The sequence below is a fragment of the Mustelus asterias genome, chromosome 8 (genome assembly GCF_964213995.1).
Source record: "Mustelus asterias chromosome 8, sMusAst1.hap1.1, whole genome shotgun sequence".
NCBI lineage: Eukaryota > Metazoa > Chordata > Chondrichthyes > Carcharhiniformes > Triakidae > Mustelus > Mustelus asterias.
The window spans coordinates 128,541,083-128,559,816 of NC_135808.1; the positions used below are offsets into that span (position 1 = coordinate 128,541,083).

At 47.8% G+C, this 18,734-nt stretch overlaps 1 protein-coding gene across 5 annotated transcripts in view; it reads right to left on the reverse strand.

The window, feature by feature from the left end:
- The window catches only part of LOC144497554 (interferon-induced protein 44-like), a 56,478-nt gene extending 38,066 nt beyond the window's left edge, over positions 1-18,412 (reverse strand). For 3 of the 5 annotated variants that reach the window (XM_078218974.1, XM_078218978.1, XM_078218979.1), the window contains exon 1: positions 18,284-18,412. The gene's annotated coding sequence lies outside the window, so the exon portion shown is untranslated. Of the gene's footprint in view, positions 1-8,959; positions 9,046-18,283 lie in introns of all 5 variants that reach the window. The other 2 variants (XM_078218976.1, XM_078218977.1) reach the window with 2 other exon arrangements.
- Positions 18,413-18,734: the final 322 nt, after the last annotated feature.

The following is an 18,734-nucleotide window of genomic DNA, read 5'->3' on the forward strand; positions in this document are numbered from 1 at the left end:
CTCTAACAGATTGTCAGACATGACCTCCCCTTGACAAAGCCGTGCTGACTCAGTCCCACTTTATCATGCACTTCCAAGTATTTCACGATCTCATCTTTAATAATGGACTCTAAAATCCTGCCAATGACCGAAGTCAGGCTAACTGGGCTATAATTTCCCATCTGCTGCCTCCCTCCCTTCTTAAACAGCGGTGTTACATAAGCTACTTTCCAGTCCTCTGGGACCCTCCCTGTCTCCAGTGATTCCTGAAAGGTACAAGGGGAGCAAGGCAGCAAAGGCATTAGTGGAGTACAGAAAGTGCAGGGTGGAGCTTAAGAAAGCAATTAGGAAAGCAAAGTGGGGATATGAGAAAGCTCTGGCTGATAAAAGTAGGGAAAATCCCAAGGTATTCTATTAGTATATCAATGGGAAGAGGATAACCAGGGAAAGAATCGGGTCCATTAGGGACCAAGGGGACAATCTATGGGTGGAGACAGAGGACAAGTAAGGTATCCTTATTTGAGAAAGGATATACTGGCACTGGAAGGGCTGCAGAGGAGATTCACTAGGTTGATTCTGGAGTTGAGAGGGTTAGCTTATGAGGAGAGACTGAGTAGACTGGGGCTATACTCATTGGAATTCAGAAGAATGAGGGGAGATCTTATAAATCATGTAAGATTATGAAGGAAATAGATAAGATAGAAGCAGGGAAGTTGTTTCCACTGGCGGGTGAAACTAGAACGAGGGGGCATGGCCTCAAAATAAGGGGAAGCAGATTTAGGACTGAGTTGAGGAGGAACTTCTTCACACAAAGGGTTGTGAATCTGTGGAATTCCCTGCCCAGTGAAGCAGTTGAGGCTACCTCATTGAATGTTTTTAAGGCAAGGATAGATACATTTTTGAACAGTAAAGGAATTAAGGGTTATGGTGAGTGGGCGGGTAAGTGGAGCTGAGTCCATGAAAAGATCAGCCATGATCTTATTGAATGGCGGAGCAGGCTCGAGGGGCCAGATGGCCTACTCCTGCTCCTAGTTCTTATATCGGTAGAGTGTTGAACGAATACTTCATATCCTTTTTCACTCAACAGAAAGGATGAAGATACGGAATACAAGAAAAGACTACGAGGTCCTTGTGCAAATTGACATAGTGAGTGACAAAGTATTGGAGGTGTTGGCAGGCTTGAAAGTGGACAAAATCCAGGTCCAGATGAATTGTGCCCTAGGCTGCTGTGGGAGGCAAGGGAAGAGATTGTAGAGGCTCTGACCCAAATTTTCAATTCCTCTCTGGCCACGAGGAGGTGCCAGAGAACTGGAGAACAGCCAATGTGGTCCCACTGTTTAAGAAAGGTTGTAGAGACAAGCCAGGGAACTACAGACCAGTGAGTCTCACATCAGTGGTTGGGAAACTATTGGAGACAATTCTGAAGGAGAGAATCTATCTCCACTTGGATAGGCAAGGTTTGATCAAGGATAGTCAACATGGCTTCGTCATTTGATTAAATTTTTTGATGGAGTGACCAGGTCTGTAGATGAGGGTAGTACAGTTGATGTAGTTTATATGGATTTCATCAAAAGTTTTGACAAGGTCCCACATGGGCGCCTTATAAAGAAAACAAATACACATGGGATACAGGATAATTTGATAAGCTGGATTCTATATTGGCTCAGTTGTAGGAGACAGAGGGTGATGCAGAAGGCTACTTTAGTGACTGGAAGCCAGTGTCCAGTGGCGCACCACAGGGATCTGTGCTGGGTCCCCTATTATTCATCATTGACATAAACAACTATGTGGGGGTTAGGATTAGTCAGTTTGCAGATGACACAAAGATTGGCCAGGTGATTAACAGTGAGTTTGAGTGTCTTGGGCTACAGGAAGATGTAAAGTTTATTTATTAATCACAAGTAAGGCTTACGTTAACACTGCAATGAAGTTACTGTGAAATTCCCCCTAGTCACCACAGTCCGGCACCTATTTGGGTCAATGCACCTAACCAGCACGTCTTTCAGAATGTGGGAGGAAACCGGAGGAAACCCACACAGACAGGGAGAATGTGCAAACTCCACACAGTCACCCAAGCTGGGAAGTGAACCTGGGTTCTTGGTGCTGTGAAGCAGCAGTGCTAAGCACTGTGTTACCGTGCCACCCAGCATGTAGATGGAATGGTCAAATGGGCAGATAAGTGGCAGATGGAATTTAACCCTGAATAGTGTGAAGCGATACACCTTGGAAGGAGTAATTTGACAAGAAGTATTAAATGAACGGCATGACACTAGGGAGTTCTGAAGAACAAAAAGACCTTGGCCTGTTTGTCCATGGACTTCTGAAGATGGAAGGGCATGTTAGAAGAGTGGTGAAAATGGCATATGGGACACTTGCCTTTATCAATCAAAGCATAGATTACAGAAGCAGGGAGGTCCTGTTGGAGTTGTATAGAACTTTGGTGAGGCCAAAGCTAGACTACTGTGTGCAGTTCTGGTTGCCACATTTTTTGGAAGGATGTGATTGCACTGGAGGAAGTGCAGGGGAGAGTCACCAGGATCCTGCCTGGGATGGAACATTTAAGTTATGAAGAGTTATGGGCAGCACGGTGGCACAGTGGTCAGCACTGTTGCCTACAGCTCTAGGGACCCAGGTTCGATTCCCGGCTTGGATCGCTATCTGTGCAGAGTTTGCACATTCTCCCCCTGTTTGTGTGGGTTTCCTCCGGGCGCTCTGGTTTCCTCCCACAGTTCGAAAGATGTGCGGGTTTGATTGATTGGCCATGCTAAATTGACCCTTAGTGTCCTGGGATGTGTATGTTCGAAGGATTAGCAGGGTAAATAGGGCTTGGCTGGGATTGTCATCAGTGCAGACTTGATGGGCTGAATGGGCCTCCTTCTGTGGGATAGGTTTGGGTTGTTTTCATTGGAGCAGAGAAGACTGAGGGGGCAACCTGATCGAAGTGTACAAGATTATGAGAGATATGGACAGGATGGATAAGGAGCAACTGTTCCTCGCAGTTGAAGGATCAGTCACGAGGGGACACAAGTTGAAGGTGAGGGGCAGGAGGTTTTGGGGGGATTTGAGGAAAAGCTTTTTTACCCAGAGGGTGGTGATGGTCTGGAATGTGCTGCCTGGGAGGGTGGTAGGGGCGAATTGCCTCACATCCTTTAAAAAGTACCTCGATGAGCACTTGGCATGTCATAACATTCACGCGATAGGCCAAGTGCTGGTAAATGGGATTAGGTAGGTCAGGTGTTTCTTACATGTCAGTGCAGACTGAATGGGCCTGTAAGGGGAAAATACAAGGGGGGCACACTTTAAAATGGCAGCACAAGAAAGCACACTCTGAAATGGCTGCCTGGCACACACAGGGTTAACTGGGAAAGAAGCCAGAAAAACAGCCACAGGCTCCCGCTTTTCAGAAATAACGTCAAGCCAGAATCCTGACAGACAAACCACTTACAAAGTACAGACAGTGACTCATAGCAAACAAACACCTCAGGAAGCCAAAGCCAAGGGTCGAAACATCTTTAAGATAAGGAAACCCCTAAACAAAGAGTTTAGATTAATGCTAGAGGAAGGCGGGAAATATGAATGCGAGGGAACCGATTAGCACCCGCACAAGACAAAACTAGCCATTGATAGACCCATTCATAAAATGCTAAATGTCTATACCTGTTTGTATTCTTGTAAATATGGGGAAATGTACCCATTCATGAAATGTTAAATACTTGTAAATGTGATAATCTTCGAATCACCGGTCTACCCATTGTGTAAAGGGTATAAAATTGAACCGCTCCCGGTATACAATTGAGAAAAGGTGTTCTATGAACATAGCGCCTTTCTCCACGGAGCTCCGTTTAATAAATCGTATTTTCTGAATCTCGAAGTCTGACTACTGGTGGATTTTTCCCACAACAATTGGCGTAGTCGGCTAGGATCCTATTACTGGTGAGATCGATTGGCCACGGTCGCAACCGGGGTAGAGATCGCGGAATCTGTGACAGTCAGACTGGATCAGGAAATACGGTTTACAAGGGGGAAACATTTGTACTGTTTATTTGTGATAATATTTGTTATAGTGATAAGTACTAACTGCTGATAGGAATAAGAATTACTGTGATTTGTGCTGATCAACAAAAGGACAAGGTAGTGCCTATCTCAAAACCTCTGCCTTAGACTGGCTATTAAGAGCAGAAATCTGCCACGTGAAGGTCAGGAATTGAAGTGAGTGAGAGACACCAAGGGCACTAAAGGATTGTGAAGCACAAAAGGGCAGAAGTCGGTTTAACATCACCCTCTGTAGTGGCGAACAGACGCAGAGGTGCCAGCTGATTGCATGAAAGTTATTGAAAAGTTGGAAACTGTACTGTCAATGTGGTGAAAAGCGGGGCGGAACAGGAGTTTGATCAACTCTGACCTAAACCGAAATCTGGTGGAGAAGCACATTGCCGAAGTGGTAATCGTGGAAGCCGTGAGTATAACTTAAAACCCTGTAACGGCAGTAAAACACGGTGTGAGAATAGCAATAGTGGCCGGGGGTAGTGAAGTCCCTACGGTAGTTAGCACACTTTGCTAAGAGTAGTAATAGTGGCCGGGGGTAGTGAAGTCCCTACGGCAGTTAGCACACTTTACTAAAGAATAATCGTGGCCAGGGTTAGTGAAATCTGCGAAATGGCAGATAGTGAAGTTAAAAGGGGATCTGCAGGTTCCCTGATTGAAATCTACATGACAGACAGGAAGGAGTTAATAAAGAGAATGCAAAAGGATGGCTGGGATACTTCTCAAACCTTAGAGCAGCAGAGAAAGTGGATAGATAAAGTAAAAAGAAACAGAACGAAGAAAATAGGAATAATGTTAACACATCAGTTAGCAGGTCTAATTGAACAAACAATTGCCTCTACAAGGAAATGGAGAGAGGACAAAGAAAGAATTAGAGAACTAGAATCCCAAGTGAGGGAATTGGAAAAACGAAATCAGGTTTTAGAAAGGCAAGGGGGAGGAGAAACTGATCCTCTACCTTCTTATGAGTCTACCCAGCAAGGGCCAACGGCACCCTCAGGAGAGTGGGAACAGCTGGAACATAACTTAGCGCCCATAACGAGAGGGGGGACCGCAGCGCGACCCAAGGCAAATTATAAACCCTTTACCCCAGGGGAAAGACAGCAGATAATGGCTTCCCTGGGCAAATTACAAACCAGAAGCGCGAACACCACATTCTGGGAGGAATTAGACACAATCTGGGTAGGACATCAATTACACCTAAGAGACATACACCAACTGGTCAGGGCAGCCTGTCCAGCGGATAAATGGAGACAGGTAGTAGGTGGACCCGCTTCCCCTATAGCGCAGGATTATAGTGGGGGACGGTGGACACATGTAATCCCCCTAACAGCAGAAATAGATACCCAACAACCACCCTTCTTACGGTTTAAGGAAGAAATTCAGAGGGTCTTAGGAAATGCCCCCACTAATTGGAGCAGAATCACCACCACAAAGCAGCTTAAAGGGGAAGGAGCCTCTGAGTACGGGGAACGATTGTTCCGAATATACCAAGAGTGCTCAGGACAAGTGGACCCAGGGCGAGGAGATCGAGCATTCATCCAAGCTTTTAAGGATGGACTCTCTAGTGCCCACCAGATCATCCTAAAATTGGGAGTGATCATGTCCCAAAATTACGATGAGCTGGTGGAGTGGGCTGGCGGCGTCCCAGTGGAAGAGAAACCACAGGCAAGAGCAAGGTTAGAAAGGGTAGCAGCCTACAGTAATGAGAGTGAAACAAAACCCAGATTGATCTGCCACAATTGTGGACGACAGGGGCACTTTGCGAGGGATTGCGGGACTTTCTATGACTTCTATAGGTTAAAAAAAAAAATTGCCCCTTAGAGTCCTGGGATGTGTAGGTTAGAGGGATTAGCGGGTAAATATGTGGGGGTAGGGCCTGGGTGGGATTGTGGTCGGTGCAGACTCGATGGGCCGAATGGCCTCCTTCTGCACTGTAGGGTTTCTATGACTTCTATGACTTCCACGGAGAAAGAGCAAAACTAGGAACAGTGGCAAGCATTGCAGCCACTGTAAAAGACACGGACATACGGAAGCCGTATGTTGGCATAAGCATGGGAGACCCCCAGCCCAATCCACGTCCCCAGCTGAACCCCAGGAACAAAAGGACACCCAGGGTCAGCAAGATTGACGGTCTGCAGCCCCCGTCCACAAGGGCAAAAAGGAGGGAAGGATTTATGTGTCAGCACTGGTAGGGGGCAGACAATGCGAGATGCTAGTGGACACAGGGGCATCCATATCCGTTACCGACCTACCCTTACCCACTACGAATAAAATGATTTATCTGACCGGGATAGGAGGGAACAAAACTCCCGCCTACCTTAGCGAGACCACGTTAGTAGAAATAAACAATCTATATATCCCAATGAAGTTCTATGTGTGCAGAAATAACGAGGGAACCATAATGGGGAATGATTTAATGAAAGAATATGAGATCTTGATAGATTGTGGGAAGGGAGAATTGATTTGGCCAAGACAGGACGGTCGAAAAATTAAAATAGGGAAACTCACAAGCCACCTCGAGACCATTAAGGTGGCCACAGTCACCATCAGAAAATGGGAGTTAGAGACAGGAGGGTTCGGAGCCATTTGTGCTTCCGTTCCCGGAGTATGGGCTGAGACAAAGTTAGATACCGGGTTAACCAAAACAGACCCAATAAAGGTACCGGGACCAGAGCATAAGCCACACAGGCAGTACCCAATTAAACCAGAAGCAGAGAAAGCTGTAGTAGAGATTGTGAAAGGGTTAGTGAAAAAGGGGATCCTGAGAGAAGCCACGAGCACCACTAACTCCCCAACATGGCCAGTGAGTAAACCTGACGGGAGCTATAGGCTCACGATAGATTACACTGGACTTAATAAAGTCACGTCCAAACTGCACCCCATTGTAGCAAGCCCTTCGACAATCCTGAATGGACTGTCACAGGAGCATAAAATATTTACAGTACTGGACATAGCTAATGGATTCTGGTCCTTACCCTTGGATCCTGAATCCCAAGACAAATTTGCATTTACAGTAGGGGACAAGCAGTACACCTGGACCCGTTTACCACAGGGATTCCACAACAGCCCCGCTATATTCCATCGAGTGATGAGTGACATCCTAAATAGGGTAGAACTGCCAGAGGGTAACACGACCTTACAATATGTAGACGACATCCTAATAGCTTCAGAGTCCAAGTCAGGACATCAAGAAGCCCTATACTTAGTACTGAGCGAATTAAAAGCCGCAGGGTTAAAAGTCAGCCCCAAAAAGGCGCAGATCGGGAAGTCACAGGTCCTATACCTAGGGCACCTTATATCCCAAGGACTTAAAGAAATGCCGGCGGACAGGAGAGAGGCAATACAACAGATGCCGCGGCCGGTTAATATAAGAGGGGTTAGAAAGGTGCTAGGACTATTCAACTACAGTCGGAGTTTCATCCCAGGGTTCACAAAACTCGCAGGACCCATACAAAGACTCGTTAAAGGGGGGAAGCCAGCTTTAGACCCCGTAGAGTGGGGACCCGAGCAAGAAGAAGCTTACACTAAATGAAAAACAGAACTAATATCAGCCCCCGGACTAGGCTTACCCGATCTTAACAAAGACTTCCACATTTATTGTAATAATGAGGAAGGGTTCTATTCCGCAATAGTGACACAGGACCATGGCGACAGAAGGAGACCCATAGGGTATTATTCCACCGCAGAGGGGCCGGTAGTCACCGGACTGCCAAGGTGCACAGCCGCCTTGGATTGCGCCGCATGGGCTGTAAAGGTTAGCGAACCAGTAATCATGACAGGGAACATAATCCTCCACACCAAACACACCTTGGTGGAAATGTTGAACACAGGAAAACTAAAGTCAGTCTCCAACATGAGAAGGGCTAAATGGGAAGCTGTCCTCTTACCTCCCAGTAAGTCCGTAACAATAATAAGGGATACGGGAAATAACCCAGCAGAAGGAATCTTAGATGGAGGAGAACCCCACAATTGTGGGGATGTGGATGCAGGAGAAGGAGAAGGAAGGATAAAGGACATGCCCCTGGTAACAGCGGAAGAGACCCTCTTTGTGGATGGGTCACGTAAATATGTGGAAGGATCACCCCGAACAGGATGGGCAGTCGTAAATAGTAAGCTAGAAACAGTGAGGTCAGGAAGAATTGACGGAAGCTTGTCTGCACAAGTGGCAGAACTGGTGGCACTCACCCAGGCACTTGAGTTGTCCGAAGGTAAAGCGGTAAACATTTATTCAGACAGTCGCTATGCCTTCGGAGTCATACATGATTATATGACAGCTTGGGGAAGGAGGGGGTTCATAACGACAGAAGGAACCCCTATTAAGCACCAGCAGAGAATTGAGGCATTATTGAGAGCTAGCGAGAGACCACGAGAAGCCGCAGTAATAAAAATTAAAGCGCACCAGAAGGAACCCGGAAGAGATAGCCCCGACTGGCTAAATTTCAAAGGAAACCAAACCGCAGATAGGGCAGCACAGATAGCCCTAGAGCAGGAAACGATTGATGAATTACCCATAGCAACAATAGAACCAACAGAAGCCGAAGTAGACATTCAGGGTTTACATGAGGATACCCCAAAGGAAGAAAAGGAGAAGTGGGAAGCGCAGGGAGCAGTCAAGGGGACAGATAACATTTGGAGACGAGAAGATAAGGTAATAGCACCAGAGTGCATACAAAACACCCTATTGGGATTACATCATGGACTCTCACATGTGGGTAGAGAGGCCATGATCACTAATATCGGAAAGGAGTGGTGGTGGAAGGGAATGGGAAAGGATATTGCCCGACACTGTCACCGATGCGTGACGTGCGCGCAACACAACCCTGGCAGACCCATAAAAATTAAAATGGGACACCAGCCGAGACCCAAGGGACCCTGGGAACATCTACAACTGGATTTTACAGGACCACTGCCACAGTCCCATGGCAAAACTTACTGTCTGGTCATCATAGACCAATTCACCCAGTGGGTGGAAGCATTCCCAACTTCAAACTGCACGGCCACCACAGTGGAAACACTTCACTGGAAAGGTAATAAAAACAGTATGCCAATTAATGGGGATAAAACAAAAATTTCACATCCCCTACCACCCGCAGAGCTCTGGAATGGTAGAACGTATGAACAGAACACTAAAAAATGCACTTGCTAAGGCCATGCAGACATCAGGAAGAAGGTGGACAGAGGTATTGCCCACCATACTAATGAAATTAAGGGCGACCACGAACCGGACCACCGGATTAACCCCTTATGAACTAATGACAGGACGGGCGATGCAGTTACCAGAAAGCATCATAACAGGTGGGACCGATGTCGGTCCACTAAAAGATAAAATCAAGAGATACGTTCTGGACCTGAGCACCCAGCTAAAAGGGATGCGCAAATTGGTAAAAGACAAACAGGAAATAAAAGACGCAGAGAGAGAGCTGGAAACGCTCCCTGACGTCCCAACAGTGGGAAGTCGCGTCCTAGTGAAAACACTACCCGACAAACCAGGGTTTGCACCAAAGTGGAATGGGCCATATGAAATTATAATTAGTGGGGACACCTGTGCCTGTATAGACATAAGAGGGAAAGGTGTCTGGAAGCACTGGACGCAGCTGAAATTATACAAAGGAGATAAGTAAGCTAAATTGATGAACTAACAGAACTGCTTTCCTCGACACAGGCAAAGACTGCAAGCAAGAGCCGGCGTGCGCAGGTTAATAAACGAAATAAACTGTAAAAGATTAAAAGTGTAATATTAAGTTACAACTGTTGCGAAAATGTATGTAATCGCGTATGTAATTGTATTATTTTGTGTTGTGGTAACCGTAAATCTGACTGGGCTAGAAGACAACTTGTTTTACAAAGCCCACATACATTTACATGGGAATCGAACTGTATGTTACCCATTAACACAATCTGTAGAAGCCCTATTTGTAGCCACCCCTGGGTGGACCCCTCATGACTTATATACTGTAGATACATCAGAGACACCCTGTAAGGGACAAATTGGCAAATATAAAAGAGGTTTACAGGGGAGATGTGTGGGACTTGTAAACCCCACTAATTCTACATGCAAGGGGTCCCAACAGGAGGGAAGAAAAGCTTGCCCAGACACTGCAAGCTATCCGCTTTGTTTCACGGGGCAGGGATGGGCTGTGCCTATGCCTTAGTCCCTAAGAATGATTCTTGTGTACAGACACAGTGTGTCCGTCAACATTGTCGGATCAACAAGGGACGGATTATTTGTATTTGTGACGAACTAAAATGTTTAAATATAACCGCGGGAAGACAGCTTATTTGCGGGCAATGTAATGGGACTCACGTAAGCTCAGCCAAATGGACATACCCCTTTGATACTTACCAGGTGGTGGGATCAAACGGGAAGCTAAGTGAACTGAACAATTGGCAGTATGAGCAAACTCACAATCGGGACACTAAATGCTACCGGGCTAAGAAGGGGTATGTATTCCTCTTCAATGGTACCTACATGACAGAAACCCCAAACCTCCCAAACCATTTTGCGGTAGGAACAATCGGGCCACTGACTGTTCCATGCCCTCAGAAGGGGTACATTAGGAGGAGAATAGTGACCCGGGCTATTAGCAGGGAATTCTGCGCTAACTGGGAAACCCCGAATACATTGGGATCCTCACTGGGGTATGGGTTCCTCGGAACTTTATCTCTAGGAGGGTCAGCCGGGGTAATTGGAGCTAAGAATAGAAACCATATTGTTTGTGGGCTAACAATCCTGGGAAACAGCACTTCAAAAGCATTGGAGGCTGTCAACCAAGAAATGGCTGAGTTAAGATTGTATGCGCAGCAGACACGATACGCAGTGGACTACCAGTTAGCACAACAAGGGGGAGTATGTGCCATCATAGGCGACAAATGCATAACCCATGTCACAGATGAGTCTTACAATATTACACAAGTCATCAATGACATCAGGACGCAACTCGATAACTTTAGACAGGGACCCACAAGAGGAGGTAGTTGGCTGGCATGGCTGGTGGGAGAATCCTGGGAATCGTACCTGTTACATGGGTTGATTATACTTATTGTCATTATACTTGTCTGTTGTCTGACTGTGGGATGCCTTAAAGCCTGTTTTAAAATAATGTTGACAAGAATTGTGCCAGGAGCCAGTGTGTACATCGAAGAAGAACCCCTAATGAAGATCCCCGAAGACGTCAGAAGAAATGAAGATACTGGAAGAAATAAAGACATCAAAAGAAGCAAAGAAGGAGAGAAGAAAGAGAACCTGTATATGTGAATGTATGATTGGTGGTCTGAGGATTGTCCAAGCTAGAATCCGACCAACAGGAGGGTCTGTAAGGAGAAAATACAAGGGGGGCACACTTTAAAATGGCAGCACAAGAAAGCACACTCTGAAATGGCTGCCTGGCACACACAGGGTTAACTGGGAAAGAAGCCAGAAAAACAGCCACAGGCTCCCGCTTTTCAGAAATAACGTCAAGCCAGAATCCTGACAGACAAACCACTTACAAAGTACAGACAGTGACTCATAGCAAACAAACACCTCAGGAAGCCAAAGCCAAGGGTCGAAACATCTTTAAGATAAGGAAACCCCTAAACAAAGAGTTTAGATTAATGCTAGAGGAAGGCGGGAAATATGAATGCGAGGGAACCGATTAGCACCCGCACAAGACAAAACTAGCCATTGATAGACCCATTCATAAAATGCTAAATGTCTATACCTGTTTGTATTCTTGTAAATATGGGGAAATGTACCCATTCATGAAATGTTAAATACTTGTAAATGTGATAATCTTCGAATCACCGGTCTACCCATTGTGTAAAGGGTATAAAATTGAACCGCTCCCGGTATACAATTGAGAAAAGGTGTTCTATGAACATAGCGCCTTTCTCCACGGAGCTCCGTTTAATAAATCGTATTTTCTGAATCTCGAAGTCTGACTACTGGTGGTTTTTTCCCACAACAGGCCAAAGGGCCTCTTCTACACTGTGTGATTCTGTGAAATGCAATCAGTTATTTACAGGATCTCTGTATTCTCAATTCCCAGTACAGTTATCATGGAAACTCCTCAGTCCCATGAGGCATTCCCAGTATCTTGGCGTGACTATTCAAATTTAGATTAATAATAAATGCCAATTCCTGATTGTCTCATCCTATTTGGTTCATGCAGTCTCACTGTTGTACAGAACTCTGATCCTCGGGCAGTTACCAACTTGATGAACAAAGATCACAGATTCTTCACTGTCATAGAGTGCAGAAAAGGCCTTTGGCCCATCGAATCTGCACCGACAATAACGACCACTAAAATCACGCTCATCCCACTTTCCTGCACTTGTCCCATATCCTTGAATGCTATGACGTTCCAAGTGCTCATCCAAATATTTTTTAAAGGCTGTAAGGTTTCCGGCCTCCACTACCTTCCCAGGCAGCGCATTCCAGGTTCCCACCGCCCTCTGAGTGAAAAAGGTTTTTCTCAAATCCTCTCTGAATCTCCTGCCCCTCACCCCAAAAGTATGCCGCCTCATGATTGGCGCTTCAACCAAGGGGAACAGCTGCTCCCTACTCACCCTGTCCATACCCCTCATTGTCACAGGGTGAAAGTTCTGGAATTCTGTACAGAACTGCACAAGTGGGTTCCGTACAAGGCTTCACTGGGCTAATAAGAGGCCATATCACTAATAACTTTGTATCTTTGAGAACAGAACTTGACCTTGGCAGCATTGCCCACACCCCAAGAGAGAGCTCTTTTCAATCATTCCCAATGCTTCATCGACCATGTTTGAGCATTGACATGGCCTGGCAGATCAGTGCCAGAAACTATACAAAGTCTGGCAACATCAAAATCACTTGAGCTTCAATCTAACATCATAATGAATCTTCATGTGGAAGATTTCACCAATGAAAACTGGACCAGGCACAAATGGGCGGCACGGTGGCACAGTGGTTAGCACTGCTGCCTACAGCTCTAGGGACCCGGGTTCGATTCCCTGCTTGGGTCACTGTCTGTGCGGAGTTTTGCACGTTCTCCCCCTTGTTTGCGTGGATTTCCTCCGGGTGCTCCGGTTTCCTCCCGCAGTTCAAATGATGCGGGGGTTTGATTGATTGACCCTTCGGGCCCGGTTTTATCATTTTCATTCTAAGTGCTGAATCTGGGCGTAATGCAGATCCAACTTGGAAATCTGTTCTCAGGCGCCCCCATACGCACTTAGCCTGAAAAAAAAAATCGCCAGTCCCATTCGCGCTGTGGGCGGGGTTTAGCACGGCCGACTCGATCGGAGCTCTGAACTGTGCGTGCGCAGTTGGAAAAAATTTTGAAAAAGCGCGCCCGTGTCAGATTGCTCCCGGGCCGCAGAAAGCAGAGAATGCGGCCCGGGAGCGACAAGAGGGAGCGATGGCCCCCCACACACAGCACTGCCCCCCTTATCCACCCCCCCACTACCCACACACATCACTGTCCCCCTTATCCACCCCCGTACTACCCACACACATCACTGTCCCCCTTATCCACCCCCGTACTACCCACACACATCACTGCCCCCCTTATCCACCCCCGTACTACCCACACACATCACTGCCCCCCTTATCCACCCCCCCACTACCCACACACATCACTGCCCCCCTTATCCATCCCCGCACTACCGACACACATCACTGCCCCCCTTATCCACCCCCGTACTACCCACACACATCACTGCCCCCCTTATCCACCCCCCCACTACCCACACACATCACTGCCCCCCTTATCCACCCCCCCACTACCCACACACATCACTGCCCCCCTTATCCACCCCCCACTACCCACACAAATCACTGCCCCCCTTATCCACCCCCCCACTACCCACACACATCACTGTCCCCCTTATCCACCTCCCCACTACCCACACACATCACTGCCCCCCTTATCCACCCCCCCACTACTCACACACATCACTGCCCCCCTTATCCACCCCCCCCACTACCCACACACATCACTGTCCCCCTTATCCACCCCCCCACTACCCACACACATCACTGCCCCCCTTATCCACCCCCCCACTACCCACACACATCACTGCCCCCCTTATCCACCCCCCACTACCCACACACATCACTGCCCCCCTTATCCACCCCCCCACTACCCACACACATCACTGCCCCCCTTATCCACCCCCCACTACCCACACACATCACTGCCCCCCTTATCCAGCCCCCCACTACACACACACATCTCTGCCCCCCTTATCCACCCCCCCACTACCCACACACATCACTGTCCCCCTTATCCACCCCCCCACTACCCACACACATCACTGTCCCCCTTATCCACCCCCCACTACCCACACACATCACTGTTCCCCCTATCCACTTCCCCCACACATCGCTATCCCCTTTATCAGCCCCCCCCCCCTACCCAGACCGATCGCCACCCCTGCCCCCCCACCAGAAATCCATCTGCCCCCCCCATCCACCAGTGAGCGATCGGGCCTCCCCCCCGCCCCCCCCCCCACCAGAGATACATCTTACCCACCTCCCTCCCCCCGAGAATGGTCTGGCCTCACTAACCCCCTCCCCCCCCCCCACAGACAACGATCGGCCTCGCCCCCCACCAGAGATACATCTGACCCGCCTCCGCCTTCTCCTCCCCGCCTCAACCCAGACAACGATCTGGCCTCACTCCCCTCCCCCCACCCAACCAGGGAATTATCTGACCCGCCTCCCTCGTCCCCCCCCCCGCACCACTGATCTGAGTCAGGGAGCCGTTGGAAACACTGAATGCGCTCTTCAGCAGCTGGAGCGCCCGATTCAGACATTTATTGAGCAGGCGAGACAGAGGAGGGCCTAAAAAAGGTGGGGGAGTAGCGATATTAGTTAAGGAGCATATTACCGCGGTGCAGAGGGTAGACAACTTAGAGGGGTCATGTACTGAGTCGCTGTGCGTGGAACTCAGAAACAGGAAGGGTGCAGTCACTATGCTGGGGGTATACTACAGACCACCCAACAGCCCACGGGAAGTGGAGGAAAGGATATGTCAGGAGATTCTGGATAGGTGCAGAAAAAATAGGGTTGTTGTAGTGGGGGACTTTAATTTCCCTGGCACAGACTGGAAAGTGCTTAGAGCTGGGGGTCCGGACGGGGAGGAATTTGTAAAATGCGTACTGGAAGGTTCTTTGGAACAGTATGTAGATAGCCCGACTAGAGAGGGGGCTATACTGGACCTAGTTCTGGGAAATGAGCCCGGTCAGGTCGTCAAAGTTTCGGTAGGGGAACATGTGGCAAATAGTGACCACAACTCTGTTAACTTTAGGATAGTAATGGACAAGGGTGAGTGCTGTCCTACGGGCAGGGTGCTAAATTGGGGGAAGGCTGACTATAGCCGGATTAGGCAGGAATTGGTGGATGTTGATTGGGAGAGGATGTTCGAGGGTAAGTCCGCGTCTGGCATGTGGGAGTCTTTTAAGGAACTATTGATAAGGCTGCAGGATAGGCATGTGCCTGTAAAAAGGAAAGATAGGAAAGGTAGGATTCGTGGATAACCAGGGAAATTGAGGATCTGATTAAAATGAAAAGGGAGGCGTACGTTAAGTCCAGGCAACTGAAAACAGATGGAGCTCTGGAGGAATACAGAGAGAGTAGGAAAGAACTCAAACGGGGAGTTAGAAGGGCAAAAAGAGGTCACGAAATGTTCTTGGCAGGCAGGATTAAGGAGAATCCTAAGGCATTCTATTCATACATTAGGAACAAAAGAGTTGTCAGGGAGAAAATCGGACCTCTCGGGGACAAAGGAGGGGAATTATGCTTAGAACCCAAGGGAATAGGGGAGATCCTAAATGAATACTTTGCATCGGTATTCACGAAGGAGAGGGGCGTGTTAACCGGGAGTGTCTCGGAGGGAGGTGTTGACCCGTTAGCGAAAATCTCCATTACAAGAGAGGAAGTGTTAGGTTTTTTAGGGAACATTAAAACTGACAAAGCCCCAGGGCCTGATGGTATCTATACTCGACTGCTCAGGGAGACGAGAGATGAAATTGCTGGGCCTCTGACGGAAATCTTTGTCGCTTCTTTGGACACGGGTGAGGTCCCTGAGGATTGGAGGATAGCGAATGTGGTCCCGTTGTTTAAGAAGGGTAGCAGGGATAACCCAGGAAATTATAGGCCGGTGAGCTTGACGTCCGTGGTAGGGAAGTTGTTGGAGAGGATTCTTAGAGACAGGATGTATGTGCATTTAGAACGGAACAATCTCATTAGTGACAGACAGCATGGTTTTGTAAGAGGGAGGTCGTGCCTTACAAATTTGGTGGAGTTTTTTGAGGAAGTGACAAAAACGGTTGATGAAGGAAGGGCTGTGGATGTCTTCTATATGGATTTCAGTAAGGCATTTGACAAAGTCCCACATGGCAGGTTGGTTAAGAAGGTTAAGGCTCATGGGATACAAGGAGAAATGGCTAGATGGGTGGAGAACTGGCTTGGCCATAGGACAGTAAGAAGTCTCACAACACCAGGTTAAAGTCCAACAGGTTAACCTGGTGTTGTGAGACTTCTTACTGTGCTTACCCCAGTCCAACGCCGGCATCTCCACATCTTGGCCATAGGAGACAGAGGGTAGTGGTCGAAGGGTCTTTTTCCGGCTGGAGGTCTGTGACCAGTGGTGTTCCGCAGGGCTCTGTACTGGGGCCTCTGCTATTTGTGATATATATAAATGATTTGGAAGAAGGTGTAACTGGTGTAATCAGCAAGTTTGCGGATGACACGAAGATGGTTGGACTTGCGGATAGCGAAGAGCATTGTCGGGCAATACAGCAGGATATAGATAGGCTGAAAATTGGGCGGAGAGGTGGCAGATGGAGTTTAATCCGGATAAATGCGAAGTGATGCATTTGGAAGAAATAATGTAGGGAGGAGTTATAAAATAAATGGCAGAGTCATCAGGAGTATAGAAACACAGAGGGACATAGGTGTGCAAGTCCACAAATCCTTGAAGGTGGCAACACAGGTGGAGAAGGTGGTGAAGAAGGCATATGGTATGCTTGCCATTATTGGACGGGGTATAGAGTATAAAAGCTGGAGTCTGATGATGCAGCTGTATAGAACGCTAGTTAGGCCACATTTGGAGTACTGCGTCCAGTTCTGGTCGCCGCACTACCAGAAGGATGTGGAGGCGTTAGAGAGAGTGCAGAGAAGGTTTACCAAGATGTTGCCTGGTATGGAGGGTCTTAGCTATGAGGAGAGATTGGGTAAACTGGGGTTGTTCTTCCTGGAAAGACGGAGAATGAGGGGAGATCTAATAGAGGTGTACAAGATTATGAAGGGTATAGATAGGGTGAATAGTGGGAAGCTTTTTCCCAGGTTAGAGGTGACAATCACGAGGGGTCACGGGCTCAAGGTGAGAGGGGCGAAGTATAACTCAGATATCAGAGGGACTTTTTTTACACAGAGGGTGGTGGGGGACTGGAATGTGCTGCCAAGTAGGGTGGTGGAGGCAGGCACGCTGACATCGTTTAAGACTTACCTGGATAGTCACATGAGCAGCCTGGGAATGGAGGGATACAAACGATTGGTCTAGTTGGACCAAGGAGCGGCACAGGCTTGGAGGGCCGAAGGGCCTGTTTCCTGTGCTGTACTGTTCTTTGTTCTTAGGTCCATTACGGCGCGATTCCGGATCGGCGAACGTGGTGGTAAAGGGGGAAATGCTGATAAAGTTGGGCGGGCAGTTCATTAATTCAATTTAAATGCATTTAATTTGTCATTGCGCCTGTTTTGGGCACGAAGCGGATCGCCGCCATTCCCGGGTTTCGGTAAAGTGGCAATCTGCGCAGACGAGGGCACGGATCGCGTTAATGGCCTCACACCCGACTTTACCACGTTTGCGTGCCCGAAAATGGGCACGACGCAATGGGGAAAATCGCCCCTGGTCTACTCAAAAACAGTGCCATGTGATCATTTACAGAGAGACAAGATTGTACCTCAACACTGCAGTACTCCCTGCTAACGCCCTGGAAGGGGGAAGAGGCGAGAGTGCTGCCAGTTCAGCCCAGGGTCACACGCACCCCACTTGCAAACTGAGCCAGAGAGGAGAAATCAAGCTTTTAATTCATTGCAGGACTTCACACACACCCTTGTGTTCAGGGAACAGAGGTCGACCAGTCAGCATTCTAACCTTGTCAGATTAACAGTGTTAACAGAAACACAAATCTAAAACTGCCATTGCTCCCAATCCATTGATATCCTGCGGGAAGAATGGGGAATAACACGAATAACAAGTCCCATTTCTTACAGGAAAAGTGCTCACAGAACACTCACCCCGAGAATGTGTGCTGCAATTTGTCTGAATGTTTAGCTGCTCCTATCCTGTATTCACGGCAGAGACACCTGAGCAACTCAATTATTCAGCCAAATGCAGGCTGCCACCGTCAGATGTCTGCTTCAGAAACGAAACTGAGATTCAGGGTAAGTTTCGGTTTCATTTCCACTAACAACATGAACGGGAAATCACATGGAAAAGGTTGCAAGTTCCGACTTTTTTTTTCGAAGTCTACAAGTCTCCCTTTATTTATTTATCCGCCCTTCCTGTCAACGCTAAACCTGTTTCAGCGCAGATTATATTAACACAAAGATAAAATCAAGATACTGCAAATCTGAAACAATGCTGGAAAATTTCAGCAGGTCTGACAGGTCTAACATACTCCACCCCCCCTGTGAATATTAACACACTCCACCCCCCCTGTGAATATTAACACACTCCACACTCACT